Source organism: Bos indicus x Bos taurus, chromosome 3 (assembly GCF_003369695.1).
Source record: "Bos indicus x Bos taurus breed Angus x Brahman F1 hybrid chromosome 3, Bos_hybrid_MaternalHap_v2.0, whole genome shotgun sequence".
Lineage (NCBI taxonomy): Eukaryota > Metazoa > Chordata > Mammalia > Artiodactyla > Bovidae > Bos > Bos indicus x Bos taurus.
Window position 1 is genome coordinate 16527151 of NC_040078.1, and position 21730 is coordinate 16548880.

The 21730-nt window shown below is 39.1% G+C and overlaps 1 protein-coding gene across 4 annotated transcripts in view; it reads left to right on the top strand.

The window, feature by feature from the left end:
• The window catches only part of GATAD2B (GATA zinc finger domain containing 2B), an 83924-nt gene that overhangs the window by 21092 nt on the left and 41102 nt on the right, over positions 1-21730 (top strand). Inside the window, exon 2 of one of the 4 annotated variants that reach the window (XM_027532848.1) lies at positions 7745-7786. The exons of the other annotated variants lie outside the window; for them this stretch is intronic. The gene's annotated coding sequence lies outside the window, so the exon portion shown is untranslated. The remainder of the gene's footprint in view (positions 1-7744; positions 7787-21730) is intronic. 4 annotated transcript variants of the gene reach the window in all.

Genomic DNA, 21730 nt, shown 5'->3' on the forward strand with positions numbered 1-21730 from the left:
TTTCAGATTATCCCCTTTATTTGCCCTACTTGTTGGAGTAGAGAATCCAGTTCTTGTTTGAGTGGGGTTTTTGCTTGGGGATAGGCAATTGTCTTGCTATTAGGAGCCATTCTGTTTCATACCTAATCTCATGCAGATGTCTTTAGTGCTACGTAGAGATTTTTCTTGTTAGAGGAGTTTTTGAAGAGCCATTCTTAACTGTGTCAAAGGTATGAAAGTCTCAGTGAAAGATATATATGACCCTAATGCCAGATGTGATTATCAATCTTAGAAAGCTTTATAGGTTTAAAAAAAAAAAAAGAATGAGTAATTGGAGCTGTGTGGCCAAAGGAAGGATTTGAATACTGTGTTCTTGCCTGGAGAGTCCCAGGGACGGGGGAGCCTGGTGGGCTGCTGTCTTTGGGGTTGCACAGAGTTGGACACGACTGAAGTGACGCAGCAGCAGCAGCATATATCTTAAAATCAAGAATAAATCATTACATCATCAAGTATTTAGGGATTCCTTTCCCTGCACCTCAGATGTCTTGGTTCTATACCCTTTGTACTTGATTTCTAATAGCATTGAAGCAAGGAAATGCTGTCACGCTTCTTGCCTATCAGTTTTATTTTGTCGTGTTTTTGGTAAACTTTGTTTGTTTGTTTTGTTTTTTAACCTGAGATACAGTATACATACAGAACATGTTTTATAAGGTAACCACCTAAATAAGAGATATAGAAGATTACCTCTACCCAGCAGCCTTTTTCATGCTTCCTCCTAGTTATCCTTCCCTTCTCCTAAAGGTATTTGATAGAATTCTTAACTTTTCTTATTTCCTTTGTCAGTATTTATGTTAAATTGCAAGGTTAAGATTGTTGGTAATAATAGCCACAGACCTCCTTGAGGGTAAAATCATATGGATGGCGTTCGCTCTAATGTAGTGGTTCTTAACTGGGAAGGATTTTGCCCTCTACAGGACATTTGGGCTCTGTATGGGAACATTTTTGGTTCTCAAAACCGGGGGTGTTGATGCTACTGGCATCTGCGATGTTGAGGCCAGAGTAAGCATCCTGCAGTGCACAGGACAGAGTCCTACAATGAAGAATTATCTGGCCCCAAGTGCCAGTAATACTGAGGTGGTTAATTTTAATGTTGAAAATACAGAGAACATATTTTGAAGATACTTAAAATTTAATAAAACAGACTTCTCTGAAGCTCAAATGGTAAAGAATCTGCCTGTGATACAGGAGACCAGAGTTCAGTCCCTGGGTTGGGAAGTTCCTCTGGAGAAGGGAATGGCAATCCACTCCTGGATTCTTGCCTGGAGAATTGCATGGACAGAGAAGTCTGGCGGGCGACAGTCTGTGGGGTCACAAAGAGTCAGACACGACCGAGCAACTAACACACATAACACATATAACATAAAATTTAATAAAAGGAAAGTTTATTTTAAATTCGACAGTCACACATTTACCATTTACCACTTTTTTCTTTCAAGATCTTTCCTTTTATATTGGCTTCCATTTTTCTGGTTAGTGTAATACAAGATGGTTATCCTGAAATTGTAGTATCTTGGTGCCTCATAAGTGTACCAAGATTGTCACAGATTGAAGTGAATTCTGAACTCGCCCAACCAGGACAGTAGGCTAGATTCCAAAGTGATTTCTCCATCTCTGATAATTAAATGGATAGTTAGATCTAGTTTTCTAGTATAGTCTGTTGAGCATAGGAATTCAGTGTGGTAATTATTAAAGTGTAGGATAGATTTTGAAAGTTTATGGAAGTCATTGTGTAGCTACAATAATTTATTTTACCTTAGATTGTTCCTGGTTGGAGACTCTTTAAAGTCAGAGATTGAGTAGAACATGAGCATGTAGAATGTAGCTTGGTGTGTGTGTTGTGTATATGTACATATACATATGTGAGTGAGTGAGTGAAAGTCACTCGGTGTGTCCGATTGTTTGTGACCCCATGGACTATACAGTCCATGGAATTCTCCAGGAGGCCAGAATACTGGAGTGGGTAGGGTAGCTCCTCCCTTCAGGGGATCTTCCCAACCCAGGGATCGAACCCAGGTCTCCCACATTGCAGGCCTGTCTGAGCCACCAGGGAAGCCCTACATACACATAATGGGCATTGTTTGTGACTTAGTGATAAAGTTAAGAGCAGTCTTTGCAACAGAAGTGGAATATGAGAAGCTTAATGTAGAGTAAAATATCTGAAACTCTAAGCAAAGGTGTTCATAGACTAGGAGCTTTACCCATTGAAAGCTAGAGACACTAGTGGATATCTAGTAACAGAAAAAAGCCAGATGAAAAAGAATCCAAGTGCTTAGAAAATCTATGACAAAATGTTGGTTTGACTACTAAAAGGCGACTTTCCTCTCTTTCTGCAGCGACACTTAGCTGATGACAGGTGTTAGCACATTAGGATGTTTGGGTTGAATTTTGGTTTGTTTTTTATTTTGGCCATGCCACGCCACATGCTGAATCTTATTTCCCTGACCAGGGACCAAACCCATGCCCCCTGCAGTGGAATTTTAACCATTAGACTACCAGGGAAGTCCCTTGAGTTGAATTTTTATATGTATGAACATTAGTGATTTGTCTGAAAAGAACTTGGTGCCCCAACAAAGATACAGGGATGGAACAAATAGGAGAGAATGAAAATAGCAGTCAAGTATTAAGAAATGAGATGTTCTTAGGCATGGTCACTAGGAATCACTAGCAAGCTGCTGATAGAAGGATTAGAATAAGTTAGGGATTCGAGACTGTAGTTACTTTGTGGATCCCTGCTTTGTCTTTTGCTTTGTCTTTTGAAAGAGAAGGTTCCAAAACATTCTTTTATAAGTATTAAATACTTAATGCTCTAGGTGATTTTCCTGTTTCTTTTTCCTCTGGATAGTGAAAGTCCCTAGTGTCCTTGGGAAGGTAAACCACCCTCGTAGAAAAGACTGGCTTAGGAACATTTTATGTCTCATGAGAGGTAAAATGGTTGATATAATTTACTTCTTTTATATGGTGATTTAAAAGGGCTTCCCCAGTGGCTCAGTGGTAAAGAATTTGCCTGCATTGGAGATACCAGTTCAATTCCTGGGTTGGGAAGATCCCCTGAAGGAGGAAATGGCAACTCACTCCAGTATTCTTGCCTGAAAAATTCTATGGACAGAGGAGCCTGGTGGGCTACAGTCCATGGGGTCGTAAAAAGTCAGACACAACTGAGTGATAAGCATGCATATGGTGATTAAGTCATTGAGAGTAGGGTATAGCAGTAATTTAAAAATTATTTTTAATACTTGAACAATAGAAGGCTTTTGGCCGTTCTTCTTTAAAAAAAAGTCTCTCAAACTTTTTTTTTGGGCTGCACCATGGCTTGTGGGATCTTAGTTCCCTGACCAGGAATTAAATTCAGGCCCTGGCAGTCAAAGTGCCAAGGCCTAACCCACCAGGGAATTCCCTCTACAATAATTTTATTTCCTATAAGTCCAGGAGTGAACACATTAAGGAATATTACTTTGTGGGGGGCGGGGGGAGGGGGGGAGACAATACTCCTTAATTTAAATACTATCTCAGAACAGGAAGCCTTGTTCTTATTTCCTCTGTTCCTGTATCAGACCCAGTCCATATTCTACTTTATAAGGCAGTGTACTTAGTTTTTATTTGACTTTCACCCAGTTTTTAATAAATACATTCTCCCAATTAGTGGTAGATACTTCAGTATCAATCAGTCACTAATTTATAACTCTCAAATATTGAAGACTGATTTTTTCCCCCTGTTCAAATAGGCATTATTCTGTTTTACCTACTGAGCGCAAATCATCTGTTTTTAGAGACTCAATACATTATTTTGGAATTAATTCCCAATTTGTGCATCAAGCTTGGGATAGCAAAATCATTTTCTTTGCAGTACTGTTGATTGCATGCTGTATTATTTCTAAATATGTAGAGAACTCCCATCTCCTCAGAACTAACTTTTGATTAGTTGAACTTTTCTACACTTAATTTAAAAAATGGGAGCTTATTGATCATATGCATAGGGTTCTGCTGTTCTTTGATCTGTTTGTTGTTGTAATGGTGATTTTGAAATGTCATGAGCTGATTTTTCCAAATAGAATAGACTCACTGGAAATGGAACTATACAGAGTTTGCAGGAGAGGACTAACCGCTGGATACTTTAGCTTGGCTTTTTGTTTTTGATACCAATAAATAACTTGTGAATTTTATATAAAATAATCTTAGATATAGGTTAAGATTTTTAAGTTTTTTAAATTTTATTTTTTAACTTTAGTAGTGGTTCCTACTTTAATGCACTTGTTCTCTGAGCTCAAAGACATATATTAAAAACTGGCACAAAAACTTTAGCAAACTACTTATAAAATTTGTGAAGTGCAAAGATGGGGTAACTGTGTGGTTTTTGTGAATTCGTTTCTGATATTGCTGCGAACCAATTCTGATATTGGTTCTATGAAGTTCATTTTTGTCTTTTAGGAGTACCTTCAAGAAGACTTTAAGTTATTATTTATTTGAATCCTGTTTCCTGAGTCCAGAAAGATAATCACCTCTTTCCTCATAATGATTACCCTTTATGATTTGACCCTCCCAGACATTTATCTATCAGATCTCTTTCACATATCTAGATTGTATATGCTTATTAGCCTTTCTCGAGAAGTCTTGCATGAAATCTTCTAGGAGTAGAAATTATAAGTGCTTGTAAAAGAGTTTGTATTTGTTACTTCAGTTGTATTTGATTGATACTTCCTTTAGTGCAGGGAATGGATGGCACAGCAAGCGCAGTGAACTGGGCTCTTGAGTTTTGGCCAAGAAATAGCCAAGTCATCATGCTGTAGTGGATCAAGTGTGGGCATTGGAGCCAGCATCTACTGAATGAGTTAGCTGGATGAGTGACTTCATTCAAATTTATTAATTTTACCAAATTAGTTTCCATATCTATAAAACGGGAAAAGGATCTCACTCTACTGGTTTATTGTGTGGATTATCTAAATATTCAGTGTATTAAATGCTCAGTGAATGTTAAATCTTTTCTTTTTTTTAAAGAATTTTGTATTCTTCAGAGCATCACAACTTGAATAACATTTGCCAAGGAGTATTGCTAAGTTTACAATTTTCAGCTCATACAATGAAATACTTTTGGTTTTGGATGATGATGATTTAGTTGAAAAGAGCAGGGTCACTAGCTACCGTATAGTTTTTTTTTTTTTTTTTTTTTTTTAATTTGGGTACGTCCAGTTTTAAATCTTAGTTGTGGGATGCGGAGTCTTCAGTCTTCGTTGCAGCATGAAGGATCTTTAGTTGTGGCATGCAAGCTTTTAATTGTGGCATGTGAGACCAAGTTCCCTGACCAGGGATCGAACTCACACCACCCCCTCCACTCCCCCCCACCCCCGCCTCCCCCCAACCCCGAATTGGGAACACAGAGTGTTAGCCTTTTCATACTGTTCATGGGGTTCATGGAGAAAGATTGAAGGCGGGAGGAGAAGGGGAAGACAGAGGATGAGATGGTTGGATGGCATCACCGACTTGATGGACATGAGTTTGAGTAAGCTCCAGGAGTTGGTGAAGGACAGGGAAGCCTGGCGTGCTGCAGTCCATGGGGTCACAAAGAGTCGGACATGACTGAGCGACTGAACTGAGTGTTAGCCACTGGACCACCAGGGAAGTTGCTACCATGTAGTTTTTTTTTTTTTTTTTAACCATGTAATTCTTAACTTTTGAGGATCTTGAAGAAAAATACCTGTTGGTCTGAGCATCTCTGGTATCTCTGGACTACTAATCAGTTTAATATAAAGACAGGCATTGTAGTAAGCATAGTATACTGTCTTAGCCTGTATAATGTTAGAAAGTTAATTCTTTGCTAATGGAGTCACAAACAGCTAGCCAAACAGGACTCGACACAGCACAGCAGCAGTGGTAATCACTCCTGACAGCTTAACTGTATCGTAAGCCTTTTATATTATCTTAAAGACTGATAAAAATTGACCAGTGTTTAAATGCAATCAAATGTGTGGGCTTAAATGGGCACGCTCTCTGAGTGATTGTTAAAAGATAGACAGTCTTTCCTACCCTGATTAAACATGGAGCTAGTGAACTTCAGTTTGCAATTCATAGTTGGTCTCTGGTGGAAATGTGTTGAGTAAGAGGAAAATTGATTATATTCGTTGCCCTATTTATCACAGACATCATATTTTCCTTTATCTCCTAAAATGATAGTGTTCTAGACCTGGAGACCTCTGATGGACTCCTATTAAGTACAACTTACTGTGACTGAGATGGTACAGCGTCAGCCACTCGAAGCTTAGCTTGATTTAGATGTAGGGTTTTCCTTTATAGTTTGTGGATTATTGAATGCCTTATACCAGTGGTCAATATTACCTACTTCAGGTTTAGTTCAGTCAGTATTCCTTTTCTGAAAATTGAAGGTAATATTAGGTTGTTCAGGACTTTTATTTACAAATTAATATCTTTGGGTAGAGTGTTGATTATTTTTCTCTATATTCTCTAGACTCTAGAAGCTTTAATATTTGGACAAAGCTAAGGTTTTGTGAGAGATTTTGGTGGACTAACCACAGTTATGATTTGAGTTTCAGAGACCCAAATGAGGCAGGTACTTGGGTGATAAATTGATATCAGTTGAAAAGTAAGAAAATCTCTCCCCTGCTCCCATTATTCGTTGTTAACTGTTTATAAAGAATTTATTTCCTGAAACAAAGATCTGAAAGTAAATGTCCTTCAGCCAATAGATCTCCAAAACAATTATCACTGCTTTAGCTCTTCCTTGGTTTGCTTGGGTTTCTTCCCTGCCACTTTCTGACCCCTAATCAGTACTTTTGGGAAATAAAAACTCCTTATAAAGTGATTGGGGAGATTTGTTCGAAAACAGGAAAAGAAATGTTCATTAGGAGAAACTGTTGTAAAATATACAATACAAGGACTTAGCCATTTTTTATAGAGTTTGTGTATACTGTTATGACTCCTTCAGTGTGAAACCTTGCTATATGATTTTTGTTAAATGTGAATTCAACTGTTCTGAGTGGTGGTAGTTGATAGGGGTAAATACCTGTGAGACAACTTCAGGAAAAAAATCTTCAGTGAGTACATCTACAGTCTTATCAGTGTCTTTTTCCTAGCACTAGCAATAAGGGATAAAGAAAAGGAGCTTCATTGGCAATATTTCTTTGTTTTTGTAATTTGGAATATGTTTTGGTGTTGATGCTTTGATTTCCTGTCTTGGATGTTGGCTTTGGAAACTAAACAGTTAAAGCATCATGATTTGAGAGGAAACTAGCTCTCATGAATGAAGGCAGAGTTTGGCACTAGGCCAGAATAATGGGGGTGATAGTTAGGGTGGGGAGACTGACTGACTTTTGTACCACAAATGACTTTTAAAAATTAAGAGATAATCCATGTCCTGAGGTTACAAACCGGCTACAACTGGTTTTTCTCCCCCCCGCTCCTGCCCCCGCTAGGCATCATGGGTAAAAGTAAGCATCCCCCTGTTTCTTTTGTTTAATATAACAGTACGCCATGTGATTGGCAGGGCAGTGCCCGCTTGGAAACCGGGTTTGTGCAGGTCTCTCAAGGGGGCTGGCACGTATGGGGCCGCCCCTGTGCTATAGAAAGAGCTTCTCTTACGATAGAAGAGAGAAAGGGAACCTCTCCCCCCTCCCCCCAAAACAAAACAAAAACCTAAACCCATCTCTTATTCCTTTTTTCCCTCCTTTTTCTGTTTCCCCCCCTTTCTTGTCTCCAGCTTTCCTGGCAGCTAGAGGAGGGAGCAGAAAAATGTATACCTGTAAGTACATTTAACTGTCTTGCCCCAGCCCCCTTCTTTCTTTTTCTAAAAGCAGAAACTGAATTCTTCACAACCTTTTCCTCACTATATGTAGAAGGTTAGATATGCTGAGGTTTCTGATGGAATTGAAGTAATAAATACCATTGCTTTTAAAAAATTTGTTGCGGAATAATTGTTCTCATACAAAGCCCCTTTTGATTTGGATTCTCAACCCCTCTGCTTCATCTTTTTGCTTTTTGTAATGGTTTCTGGATTCTAGTTTTCTTTGAGCTGAAGCTGTGAGAGGAATGTTATGTTAAGGTCTTCTTTTTCTTTTTTAAAATTTCTTTTGTCTATAGCAGTGATGGTTCTAGCTCCCCCTTACCCTCACTACCCCCCCCCCCCCTTTCCATGTCAGCTCCAACCCTGCTCTGTGAATGGAGTCGACCAGCTGACTGAGTGCTGGCATCATGCCAGGGGCTGCGAAGCAATGAGAATGTGCGCGCGCTCGCGTGTGTAAGTGTATACAGAACACAAAGGGAAAGGCCTGCAGTCTAGGAAATCACGGACTATTATATAAGGAAGTCTGCGTCATCTCTGCTTATTTGGGCTAATGGACCAGGAAAAGGGGAAGGCTTAGAGCAAGAAAAATACCCTTTTGATATAAATACACACTTTTTCCCTAGCCATCCTTATTTTTTTAAAAAGATACTTTTGTTGTGGCACAATGAGAGCTTCTCTGTCCAGGTGGTAGTGACCATGTTCCTAGTGAGGTGTAGCTCTTGGGACTTGAAGCAGTTTGTTCTGACTCTTCTTGTCCCAGTGCAGAGGTATGTGTGTGTGAGGAAGAGGGGTGACTGGAGGAGAAGTGCCTCCTGAATTAACAGCTGTAATTTGTTAGATACTTTTTTCGAAACTGTTTCAAATCATTCAGGATTGCCCAGAGTATGGGGTGGAGGGGAGGTGCTCTTAAGGAGAAGCAAAAGGCCGGGTCACAGAGCAAATTATATATTAGCTTTTCCTTTGAATCCGCCCCCCATATTTTCTTTATTTCTTGTTGTTGTTTTATTTAGTACATTATAAAAATGCAGTAGTCTCCCCCTGCCATCTGCTGCAGTTAGGGTTGTTCAAAGAGAAGGTCAAATAGTTCTTGAAAGGGAGAAAAAAGGAAAGATCTAAGCTTCCAGATATTGCAAGTGTTACAGTTTTGGAATTCACTTGGCATGATTGTATCTTTCATTGGTCATTAAGAGCTCATTTAGAAATTATATTTCAACTTACCACTGTTCCTTTTTTCTTAATTTCTCTTTATGTGCTTCTTAGATGTGTTACATATATATGAACAGCTCTTGTGTTAAATGGAAATGTGAAGTAAAGTATATTAGTGAATAAAAGAATGTCATACTGGGACTTCCCTGGTGGTCCAGTGGCTAAGGCTTCACACTAGCAACGCAGGGGGCCTTGGTTCTGTCACTGGTCAGGGAACTAGATCCCGCATGCTGCAGTCAAGACCTGGTCCAGCCAGTCATTTTATGTAAGTTTATTTTTGCTCCTGCCTGACTATTTGGAATGATAGTGCTGATGTGCAGTAAGTAGATAAGGAGAGTTTGGAGTGAGAGAACTTTTGAACTAGTTTATCCTGTAATAGGGGCTCCTCAGGTGGGTCAGTGGATAAAGAATCCTCCTGCCATGCAGGAGATGTGGATTCAGTCCCTGAGTGGGGAAGGTCTTCTGGAGGAGGGCATGTTGACCCTCGTCCAGTATCCAGTATTCTTAGCTGGGGACTCCCATGCACAGATGAGCCTAGGGGGCTATAGTCCTTAGGGTCGCAAAGAGTTGGACACGACATCCTATAATAAGGTTTGTCTTGTTGCAGTCTAGAGGAAACTGCTTAATTCAGTCTTTTTGATTCTTTTTAAAATTTTATTTATTTTTGGCTGTGCTGCGTCATTGTTGCTGCGCATGGGCTTTCTCTAGTTGCAGCAAGCGGGGGCTGCTTTCTAGTTGCAGTTTGTGGGCTTCTCATCTCACTGACTTCTCTTCTGGAGCTCAGGCTCTAGAGTGTGCGGGCTTCAGTAGTCACAGCCTGCGGGTTTAGTTGCACTATGGCATGCGGAATCTTCCTGGACCAGGGAGCGAATCCATGTCCCCTGCGTTGGCAGGTGGATTCTTAACCTCTGACCACCAGACAGTTTGGAGTCTTTTGATTCTTTGTATTATAGCTCATGAATTTGTGTTCTTGCCAAGTTTTCACAAGCAATAATATTTTAGTATACTGTGTATATTTTTCTCTTTGATACGTAAGTTTTGGTGCAAGTGTTAGGAGGTGCATATGAATTTGTACTTTGAGGGTTGCTGGTTGGGACTTAGCAGAGTGGCTAGCCTGCTTATTCCCTAGTCTGCCCTCAGTTATTTCCCCACCACAAGTAGCTGAGGTCTACTCTTCCAAATGTCTCTTTTGAATTAAGAGAGATTCCCCCCCACCCCCGCTGTTAGTTGAATACTAGAAGACAAAATAGCAACAGAGACCAGCCTAGCTCAAACATAGAGGCTTGAGAAAGATTCATTCAGAGTTGTGGGATTCCCTAGTTCTTAGAGGTAATAATTGCGTTTTTGAGTTAATATTATCCTCTTACACTATTACTTTGTAATCCCCTCCATGGGAACCAGCCATTTTACAGGTGTGTAAATATAATATTGTTTTAATTCTATGTGATGCTTGCTTATTAGACTGATAGGTTTCATAGAATATCTTTTTGCAGTCTTTAACTTGTAACTTTTCTCTTTTGTACTGGGAAGCAGATTAGTAGGGATAATGTTATGGTTAGATAGTTATATAATCAGTGTTCAGTTCAGTTGCTCAGTCGTGTCCGACTCTTTGTGACCCCATGAATCGCAGCAGGCCAGGCCTCCCTGTCCATCACCAACTCCCAGAGTTCACCCAGACTCACATCCATCGAGTCAGTGATGCCATCCAGCCATCTCATCCTCTGCCGTCCCCTTCTCCTCCTGCCCCCAATCTCTCCCAGCATCAGAGTCTTTTCCAATGAGTCAGCTCTTCGCGTGAGGTGGCCAAAGTACTGGAGTTTCAGCTTTAGCAATCATTCTTCCAAAGAAATCCCAGGGTTGATCTCCTTCAGAATGGACTGGTTGGATCTCCTTGCAGTCCAAGGGACTCTCAAGAGTCTTCTCCAACACCACAGTTCAAAAGCATCAATTCTTCGGCGCTCAGCCTTCTTCACAGTCCAACTCTCACATCCATACATGACCACAGGAAAAACCATAGCCTTGACTAGACGGACCTTTGTTGGCAAAGTAATGTCTCTGCTTTTGAATATGCCATCTAGGTTGGTCATAACTTTCCTTCCAAGGAGTAAGCGTCTTTTAATTTCATGGCTGCACTCACCATCTGCAGTGATTTTGGAGCCCCAAAAAATAAAGTCTGACACTGTTTCCCCATCTATTTCCCATGAAGTGATGGGACCAGATGCCATGATCTTCGTTTTCTGAATGTTGAGCTTTAAGCCAGCTTTTTCACTCTCCACTTTCACTTTCATCAAGAGGCTTTTGAGTTCCTCTTCACTTTCTGCCATAAGGGTGGTGTCATCTGCATATCTGAGGTTATTGATATTTCTCCCGGCAATCTTGATTCCAGCTTGTGCTTCTTTCAGTCCAGCATTTCTCATGATGTACTCTGCATAGAAGTTAAATAAACAGGGTGACAATATACAGCCTTGACATACTCCTATAATCAATGAGGCATAAGTTAACAGATTCTATTAAAGGAAAGATTTTTTTCTTAATTCCCAAAGGCGCTAGTTACTATTTAGGAGTGACTGAAGAGTAGTTTTGAAGAGTGTGTAAAATATGCCTTTTGACCACCTCTTGTCTCCTTCATTTTAACTTTTTTAATGTCTGTCAGCCTCTCTTTGGTATATATCAGAACTTTTAAACTGATTTACTATAATTCTTTATAATATATTTTTATAAAATATATTAGTATAAAATAATATATTTGGGCTGATTTATTATAAGATGACAGTGGGAGAGGGCTGCTTACCTCCTATTCATCAGTTTTGTTTTTAGGCAGGACATCGTAATCTGTCACATTCAAACGTAGGAGTCTTTATGGTCCTTGGTGTATATTGTTAGACCTAACAGTGTATCATCTAAGACTAGGTCATGTAGGCTCTTCATTCAAGGATGTGAGTCAAGGTTTGTGTACTAAACTCAACAGGTAAACAATGACAGTGTGTCTGCTTTTATTTAGAATTACTGTCTTAACAGTTTGGAAAGATAGAATAGTTTGTTGATTAGAAGCATGGGCTTGCAGTAAGAGAGACCTCAAACACAGGTCTTATATATTTACAGACTAAGGCTTAGCTATTTACAGACTAAGACCTTGAAAAGTTACTTAGCTGTCTTTGTTTTCTCTTGTGTAAAAGGAGAATTACTTAAATTATTAAAGCCCTCCTTTAAAGGATTTAAATGAGATAATGCATTGTAAAGCACTTAGCACTGGTGCTAAATCGCTTCAGTCGTGTCCGACTCTGTGCGACCCCATAGACAGCAGCCCGCCAGGCTCCCCCGTCCCTGGGATTCTCCAGGCAAGAACACTGGAGTGGGTTGCCATTTCCTTCTCCAGTGCATGAAAGTGAAAAGTGAAAGTGAAGTCGCTCAGTTGTGTAGCCTACCAGGCTCCTGCGTCCCTGGGATTCTCCATCAAGAACACTTGAGTGGGTTGCCATTTCCTTCTCCAGTGCATGAAAGTGCTTAGCAAATAATAAGAGCTCAGTGAATGTTAGCAGCTGTTACTAATATTCCTTTCTATTGGTTTTGGGTATACTGTTTTCAATGTTCCTATTAGTTTCTTTAGCCAGTCAGTAACTACCTCTTTTTAAACTTTTGGCATCTTTTGTGTTACACTGGGTTGATTAACCTATATGTTGGAAGAGCCTCGATCAGAAGTCAGTCAGAAACTACAGCTACTGCCTGTTTTTATAAATCAGGTTTTATTAGAACACAGTTACACACTTTTGCTTACAGCAGCAGAGTTGAGAAGTTAGCCCACAGAGTCTAAAATATTTATTATCTGGCCCTTTACAGAAAAAGTTTTCAGACTTCTAGATCAAGAGTCTGTTGTTTTTGTTTTTTCCTGGAAAAGTGAGCTAGAAAGCAAGTTCTGGAAATCAAAAGGGAAGTAATTAAAATAGGCTAGAAGAATTAATCATCTTAGGTTTTTAGGAATGAGATTTTGTAGTGTGAGGAATAGTGGGAAGAGGTCCATTGACGTAGCTGATATGAGTTAGGTGAAGGAAAGTACCATTTGGAGTTGGTTAAGCAATAACAGTACTTTCATGGTCTGTCAGGGCATTTCATAGTAGTGGGTAATAAGGGAAGTACAAAGAAAGAAGAGAGGTTTGCTGCCAAGGAGTTTGCATTAAACCTGAAAAATAGTATGAATTAATAGGTTACCTATTAAAGTAATGGGTTAGTTAGAGTAGGCCAAGAGTTTTCAAAGTGTGGTCTACAGACTCCTGGGGATCCCTGAGACCCTTACAGGGAGTCTCATGATGAAAACTGTTTCACAGTAATACAGAGGCATTATTTTGCCTTTTTCCCTTTGTTGACATTTGCACTGATGATCCAGAAGCAGTGGTGAGTGAAACTGCTGTGATGCCTTAGTATGATGAATTAACACATTGGCACTAAACTGTACTCTAGTAGTCATTCTTCATTGCCATGCAGTTTAAATTTGCGATTTTTTAAAAAAAAATCTTGTTTCACTTAAGAATGTTCTTGATAGCAATGTTTTTGAAGCAATAAAAATAAATTTTATTTAATCATGATTTTTCAGAACATGGGTTTCAAATATTTTGTGTGATAAAGTGAGAAATCCTTATAAAGCACTTTTGCTACATATTGAGGTACAGTGGTTACCTCAAGGAATAGTGCAATCAGGTTGCAAGCTACCTAGCTGCTTTCTTCATAGAACATTGTTTTTACTTGTTAATTGATCCAGGACTTCCCTGGTAGTCCAGTGGTGAAAGCGTCTCCCAATTCAGGAGGCACGGGTTCAATCTCTGCTTGGGGAATTAAGATTCCCCATGCCACATGGCCTGGCCTAAAAAAGTTTTAAAAAAAGAAAAGAATAATCTGTGAACTATGCTCTTTAGATTTAGGTTTTTGGCAGACATACTCTTGAAATTTTTCAAGGAAAGCACCTGACTGTATTTGTGCCTCATGATAAAATTCAAGTAAAAATTAAACCATGAGTTTGACAGTGTCTAGGACTTAAATACTTTTCTGATGAGAGTGGTTGTGGTATGGACAAATGTGATTAAAAAAAAAAATATATATATATATATATATATATATATAAAATAATGAACTGTATTGGCATTTGAAATTTTCCTCTCGATGACCAGAATGACCTCTGCTGCTGCTGCTGCTAAGTCACTTCAGTTGTGTCCGACTCTGTGCGACCCCATAGACCTCTAGTGGATCAGAATTTTTCAGATGATCAATACATGATGTAAAAATACCCTGCTTGGGTAAAAGATCCATTCAGAGTATAAGATTTTAAAGTGGATTTTAAAATAACAGTATGAAAAGTTTATTGATAAAATTTCAGATTTCACTTTGCAGCTAACCTTTAGAAACTGGTTGATTTTTTTTTTTTAATTGAAGTAAAATTCACTTAACTGAATTAACAATTTTAAATTGTATAATTTGGTGGTGTTTAGTGCATTCACAGTTTTGCAACCACTACCTAAGTCAAATTCCAGAACATTTTCATCATTCCAAAAGGAAACTTGTGCCCATTAAGCATTTGCTTCCCATTAGTATTAGTATAATGTTTTTGAGATTCATCCATGTTGTAGCATGTATCAGTACTTTATTCCTTTTAATGCCTGAATAATATCCACTGGAAATATACCACGTTTTGGTTATCCATTTGTCAGTTCACAATTGGGATTATTTGCACCTTTTTAGCTATTGTGAATAATGCTGTTGTGAACATTTTGTGCTAGTTTTTGTTTGAATACCTGTTTTCAGTTCTTTACCTATGAATGGAATTCCTGGGACAAATGTAATTCTGTTTTTGATAATCCTAACTTTCTGAGGAACTGCTAAACCATTTTCCAAAACAGATATCCCACTTTATATTCCTGCCAGCAGTATACTAGGATTACACTTTCTCCACATTCTCACTAACACTTACTTTCAACTTTCTGATTATAGTCATCCAAATGTAATGTAATGTTAGTCGCTCAGTAGTGTCCGACTCTTTGCAACCCCATGAACTGTAGCTGGCCAGGCTCCTCTGTCCATGGAATTCTCCAGGCAAGAATGCTGGAGTGGGTGGCCGTATCCTTCTCCAGTAGTCATTCTAGTAGGTATGAATTGGTATCTTACTGTGGTCTTGGTTTTCATTTCTCTAATGACTAATGATGTTGAGCATCTTTTCATGTACTTTTTGACCATTAGTGTATCTTTTAGATAAATTTCTATTCAAGTCCTTTAGCCATGTGTATTGAGCTTTGACTATATCAAAAATGAAGATATCCACAATTCTGACCAATTAAAAAAGAGTATTAGAGTACCACTCATCAATATGAGGCGGAAAAGGCGATGGCACCCCACTCCAGTACTCTTGCCTGGAAAATCCCATGGATGGAGGAGCCTGGTGGGCTGCATTCCATGGGGTCGCGAAGAGTCAGACACAACTCAGCGGACTTCACTTTCACTTTTCACTTTCATGCATTGGAGAAGGAAATGGCAAGCTACTCCAGTGTTCTTGCCTGGAGAATCCCAGGGACAGGGAAGCCTGGTGGGCTGCTGTCTATGGGGTCGCACAGAGTCGGACACAACTGAAGTGACTTAGCAGCAGTAGCAGCATCAATATGAGGTGGCTCAGACAGTAAAGAATCTGCCACGCAGGAGACTTGGGTTCGAACCCTGGGTCAGGAAGATCCCCTGGAGAAGGGAATGGCAACCCACTCCAGTTTTCTTGCCTGGAGAATTCCCTGGACAGAGGAGCCTGGTTGGCTACAGTCCATGGGGTCCCAAAGAGTTGGACACAACTGAGTGACTAACACACACACATCAGTATGAACTCATATGAGTTTTAATCTGTATACATACATATGCACATATATACAGATAAATATAGAAAAAGATGCAGAGGTGTGTTTATGTGTGCGTGTGTCTGTTTCCTTGTTCACCATAGCAGTGAGCACATTTGACATCAGTTCTTGGTTTCTAGATGCCCGTCTGAAATAAAAGGAACCAGAACTCCTTAGAGAAATGATTAAGGAAAAGAAAAAATTCACATGAGTCTGAAACAGCATGTGATACCAGAAAGTAATGAAATGCTTTAAAAAAAAAAAAAAAAAACTGGGGAGCCAACATGAAGGAACTGCCAGTGACCAAATCTGGGGACAATTTAAAGAATAAAATAAATAAAGATAATAATGGATTATAAACCATGGAATAAGATAAATGTGCACAAGTCCATATTGTGGTAAATAAATATTTGAATAAATGGGGAAATGAGGACAGCTATTTATCACAGTAAAAATTCAGATTAACATATAAGTATTTTGGAAACATCTGGCAAGTACTACAGTAATAATTGTTGCAGGCAGGTATTATCTATAGATACTAAAATTAGTAGGTGGAAATTTGATGCAAAATGGAATTTAATGTAACCCCTGGTATCTCCCATAATAACTTTTCAGTGGAGAGGCCTGGCAGACACCTCAGTCAAGTGATTAAAGTTAACAACACCCATAGTTCAATATATCAACACCACATATTTCCTGATACACTGAAAAGGGCACACCATCACTTTTGTGACATTGCCAAAAATGCATAGTCTCAGTGTAATCACGTGAAAACATTACACAAATCCAAAGTGAAAAACATTTTACAAAAGAACTGGCTAGTACTCTTCAAAAATTTGAAAGTAAAGAAAGACTAATAAAGGACTTCCCTGGTCCAGTGGTTAAGATCCACCTTGTAATGCAGGGGACGTGGGTTTGATCCCTGGCCAGGAAACTAAGATCCCACGTAGCTTGGAGCAACTAAGCCCTCATTCCTCAGCTAGAGAGCCTGTGTGCCACAATAGAGAATCCATAGACCACAGTGAAAGATCCCACATGATGCAACAAAGATCCCATGTGCTGCAACCAAGACACTGATGGAGACAAATAAGCATTATTTAAGAAAAAAGTACTAGTGAACTGTCACAGGTTGGAGGAGACCAAAGAGAGATGACAACTAAATACTGTGTGGGATTGTGGATTGTATCTTGGATCTGAAAAGGCTATGAGTAGGAAAACTGATGAAATTTGCATAAGGCCTGTAGAGTAGTTAATAGTATTGTATCGACACTGTTCATTTCCTGGTTTCAGAATGTTATACTATGGTTATAAAAGATGTTGGCACTGCAGTTATACTTTAATTAAAATTTAACTAATTTAAAAATATTTCAATTTTAATAATTTTTTTAAAGAGATGAACATTAGGGAGAACAGAATGAAGAGTGTATCAGATCAGATCAGATCAATCGCTCAGTCGTGTCTGACTCTTTGTGACCCCATGAATTGCAGCACGCCAGAGTTGACTCATTGGAAGAGTGTATAGGACTTCTCAAAACTATTGTTGCAACTTTTCTCTAAGTTTAAAATCATTTCAGAGCTAAAAAAGTTTTTTAAATAATGAATTCATTAAAGGCTTTAAAAAAAAAATACCCTTCTTTTTCTAACTATGTATCTGTTTAAGACCAGATTTTTTTCTCCGTATACTTCAGGTAAAACAACATATCACAGCAGATTGAATGCAACAACAGCTATGGGAATCCAGCTGTCTTTTAAGCCAGACATTAACAAGATTTGCAACATTGTAAAATAATGCCACTGCTGCTGCTGCTGCTGCTAAGTCGCTTCAGTCGTGTCCGACTCTGTGCGACCCCATAGACGACAGCCCACCAGGCTCCCCCGTCCCTGGGATTCTCCAGGCAAGAACACTGGAGTGGGTTGCCAATGCCACTAGTATCACTAAATTGTTCTTTTTTGGGAGAAATAGTTATTTTGTAATAAAGGATATATTATTTATATTAATGTGGCATGTGGGCTTATTTTTTAATGAATTGATACTGTAAAAATTCTGTTTCAATTTCTAATATGGTAACTATTGATATTATAGCCTACAAGCAAACTCTCTTTGGAGTTTTAATTTTTACGAGTGTCCTCTTTCATATGTATATATATTAATTTATTTGGCTGCACCAGGCCTTAGTTGCCGCATGCAGGATCTTGGATCTTCATTGTGACATATGGGACCTCTAGTTGCAACATGAAGACTCTTTTAGTTATGGCATGTAGGATCTAGTTCCTGACCAGGGATCAAACACAGGCATTGGGAGCATGAAGTCATAGCCACTGGACTACTGGGGAAGTCCCTAGGAGTGTCCTCTTAAAGGGATCCTGAGACCAAAAAGTTTTAAAAACTGGGAGAATATGGCTAACAGTTGCAACAAAGATAAAAATGCAGGAGCTCAAAGAAAATAGAAAGTATTTTTTACAATTTGAAACAAATTGTAATTTTGTAATTACACTTTGTAAAACACTTTGTAATTGCCCAAAGTGATTGCCTCCTGATGCTCTGTTATTTCATGTGGTAATTCAGGAACTCAGGTTCTTTTATACTGATTTACTGATTTACTGATTATTTATACTGATTTATGCTGATCTCTAGAACAATGATTCTCATACTGTAGTGTGCATCAGAGTTACCTGGAAGACTTGTTAAAGCATAAAAGAAAGTTCCTAGTCCCTATCATCAGAATTTCTGATTCATGGATATGGAATGGGGCTCGAGAGTTTGTGTATCCAACAAATTCCCAAGAAATGTTCATACCACTAGCAGGAGGATCAATTTCTAGGGTATTGTCCTTGTCTGCAGGCTTGAAACTGTGTGGCAGCCAATAGGAATGGGAAAAAGCATGAAAGAGTTTGCCTACTTTTTATAGTTTTTAGGCTGAAAGTAGCACATATCACTTTCTCTGTATTGCATTGGCAAGAATGTAGCCTAACAATCACCAAGGGAACCTAGGAAATATAGTGAGCCGAACATCTAGGGTAGCCAGTATTTCCATTACTGTGGAAGGAGGAGGGGGAATCAATTTTGATGGGCAGTGAGCCACAGTATCAGGACATTGGAAGAATAAGTACTTGGATAGGATTAATTAACTCAGGAATATGTTTTATCAGATAAAGAACAGGAATTTATACTTAGAAGTGTGTCAGGGGAAGGACTAGGAGAGTAGTATATGCATATGTAAAAGTGAGGCTGTCTTTTGGAAGATTGGGGCAGAGTAACTTGGTTAGGTGGGCAGAGTAGAGGGGGCCAGGTAGTAAGTAATAGTGGAAAGTATTATATTCAAGAAGGCTTATCAGATTTAATAGAAAATAAATTGAAACAGCAGGAAGCCAGCTGAGAAACTGTTCTTTCCTGCTGTAAGTGTCATAAAGCGAAAGTGGAAGTCGCTCAGTCGTGTCTGACTCTTTGTGACCCTATGGACTATACAGTCTATGGAATTCTCCAGGTCAGAGAACTGGAGTGGGTAGCCTTTCCCTTCTCCAGAAGATCTTCCCAACCCAGGGATCGAACCCAGGTCTCCCGCATGGCAGGCGGATTCTTTACCAGCTGAACCATAAGGGAAGCCCTTAAGGGTCTTAAGGGTCTTCTTTATTGAAGATGCCCTGTGTTGATATTTTCCCATTCTAAAATCATAGTCACAAAAATCATTTTAGGAGCTCTTGGTGCCCTGGTGTTGATTACCCATGTATGTGTATCTGATCCATAACCTTCTCTAATGTGACCCAAGGAGGTGAATGAAAATGAAAAATGCAAAGCAAAAACTGCACTGACTACCTAGAATGAGGGTGGGTGGGATATTGTACAGGGGTTGAGGCTTCTTGCTCTAGAAATGGGAAGATGTTTACACAGAGAATAATCATCATAAGTCTTCCAACTAGTAAGAAGGCTGAATAATCCTGAAATAGTAGAAATGAATCAGTTCTGCTTAAGTTAGAACTGTATAGTTTGCTCAGTCTCATCTCCCTCTTCCCCTACCAAAACATCATGTAAATGAAGGGTCCAGTTATTCATTTAACACATAATCATTGAGTGGTTTTGTTTAGTGTTGTCTTTTACATTCCAAGAAGTTATCTCAAAAATGAGGATAATAGCAGTGAACAAAGTAGACAGATCCCTCATTCCATGGTGTTTATAATTTAATGGAGGAAGGAGAAAAGCAAAAATAAGCAAATGCATGCTGTATCAGAAAAATAAATCAAGATTTAGGTGAAAGGGTTAATGTGCCTTGGTTTCAGTGTAGATCAATTTAAGTACGACCCAGTGAGTACAGGTTTCTCATTGCAGTGGCTTTCCTTGTTGCGAGGCACAGGCTCAAGGACACATGAGTTTAAGTAGTTGCATCTCACAGGTTCAGTAGTTGCGGTTCCCATGCTCTAGAGCACAGGCTTAATAATAGTTGCGGCACCTGGCTTATGGCATGTGGATCTTCCTGAACCGGGGATCAAACCTGTGTCTCCTGTATTGGCAGGTGGATTCTTTACCACCGAGCCACCAGGGAAACCCAAGACAGATTCTGATTGTGTCATATATGTGATTTTTGCATCTTTCATTTGGAGAGTAAGTCTTGACTCAGCAGAAAGTTGATAAAAGTGAATTATGGTTTCTTTGGATCTCAGCTTCTTTCTTTGCAGGCTTGGGGCTTTGTAATAGCTTTAATGATATTTGTGACAGTCCCTGGAAAAACCCAAATGAACATTTTGGTCAACACTCTAGTAATCTGGCAGTGTCTTCTATAGTTGGGTCATGTTAATTTCTAACCTATGACTGATAATATTGCTAGATATATCGTAGATATATTGTAGTATAAGCTATGCTGTGCTCTGTGTCCTATGCAGAGATCAGGTGGTCTCTCTTGGTTCCCTGTTTTCTAAACCTCCTTTTAATGAGAAATAGTTAATAGAGGGGACTACCCTAGTGGTCCAGTGGCTTAGAATCTGCACTCTCAATGCAGGGGGCCTGGGTTAATCTCTAGTCAGGTAACCAGATCCCATATGCTACAACTAAGACCCGCTGCAGACAAATGAATAAAAATAAATATTAAAAAAAAAAGAAGAAGAAATAGTTAATAGGACTTAGATATTCACATTGATGCCTACTCTTCTTAAGCCCTCGTCCACAACCTTTTCTGTTCCATCAAGTGATGAATACCAGAGATTGTTATCTCCAGGATTATGTGGAAGAGTCTAAGATGATCCAGTAAAATGGTACATTAGAAGATAGCTTCACTCTTTGTCGCATCTAACATACACTATAGCCATTTTGTCTTTCCTTAGGGGTTTTACCCCCGTTTGAGGAATTTGTTTTGCAGTTTGGTTTGTATATGTTTAAGTTCCTTTAGGAAACCGAGGTAGAGAGCTTCCATCCTAGGAAAGTGTCGAGTTAGTTGCTGGAAATGATTGGCTGTAGGAAGCATTAGATAGTTTGGAAGGAGCTTGGCTATCTGGTGTGCATCAGGGTAGTTTGGAGATGTGCAGTACAGAACCATTGCTCTGTGATCTTTGGCAGGACCTAGAAATACAATTTCTGGTTTGGTGGAAGTCAAATTGCAGTTCATTCAGCTCACATTTGCAAGTAGAAGGCATGAGCCTATTAATCTCTGAAGCCCCATTGAGGGGTAGAATTAATTGTATGGTTATGTTTGCCCCTTTTAAAGTATAAGAATTTTCATTAAGAGAAACTTGTTAAACTTACTCTTTGTGGAATAAATATCTGGCTAGGTTACTACTTATAACATTCTCCCTTCTCTGTTATGACTAATTTAGTATACAGAGCTGTGAATATCCTTGAGGGATATTC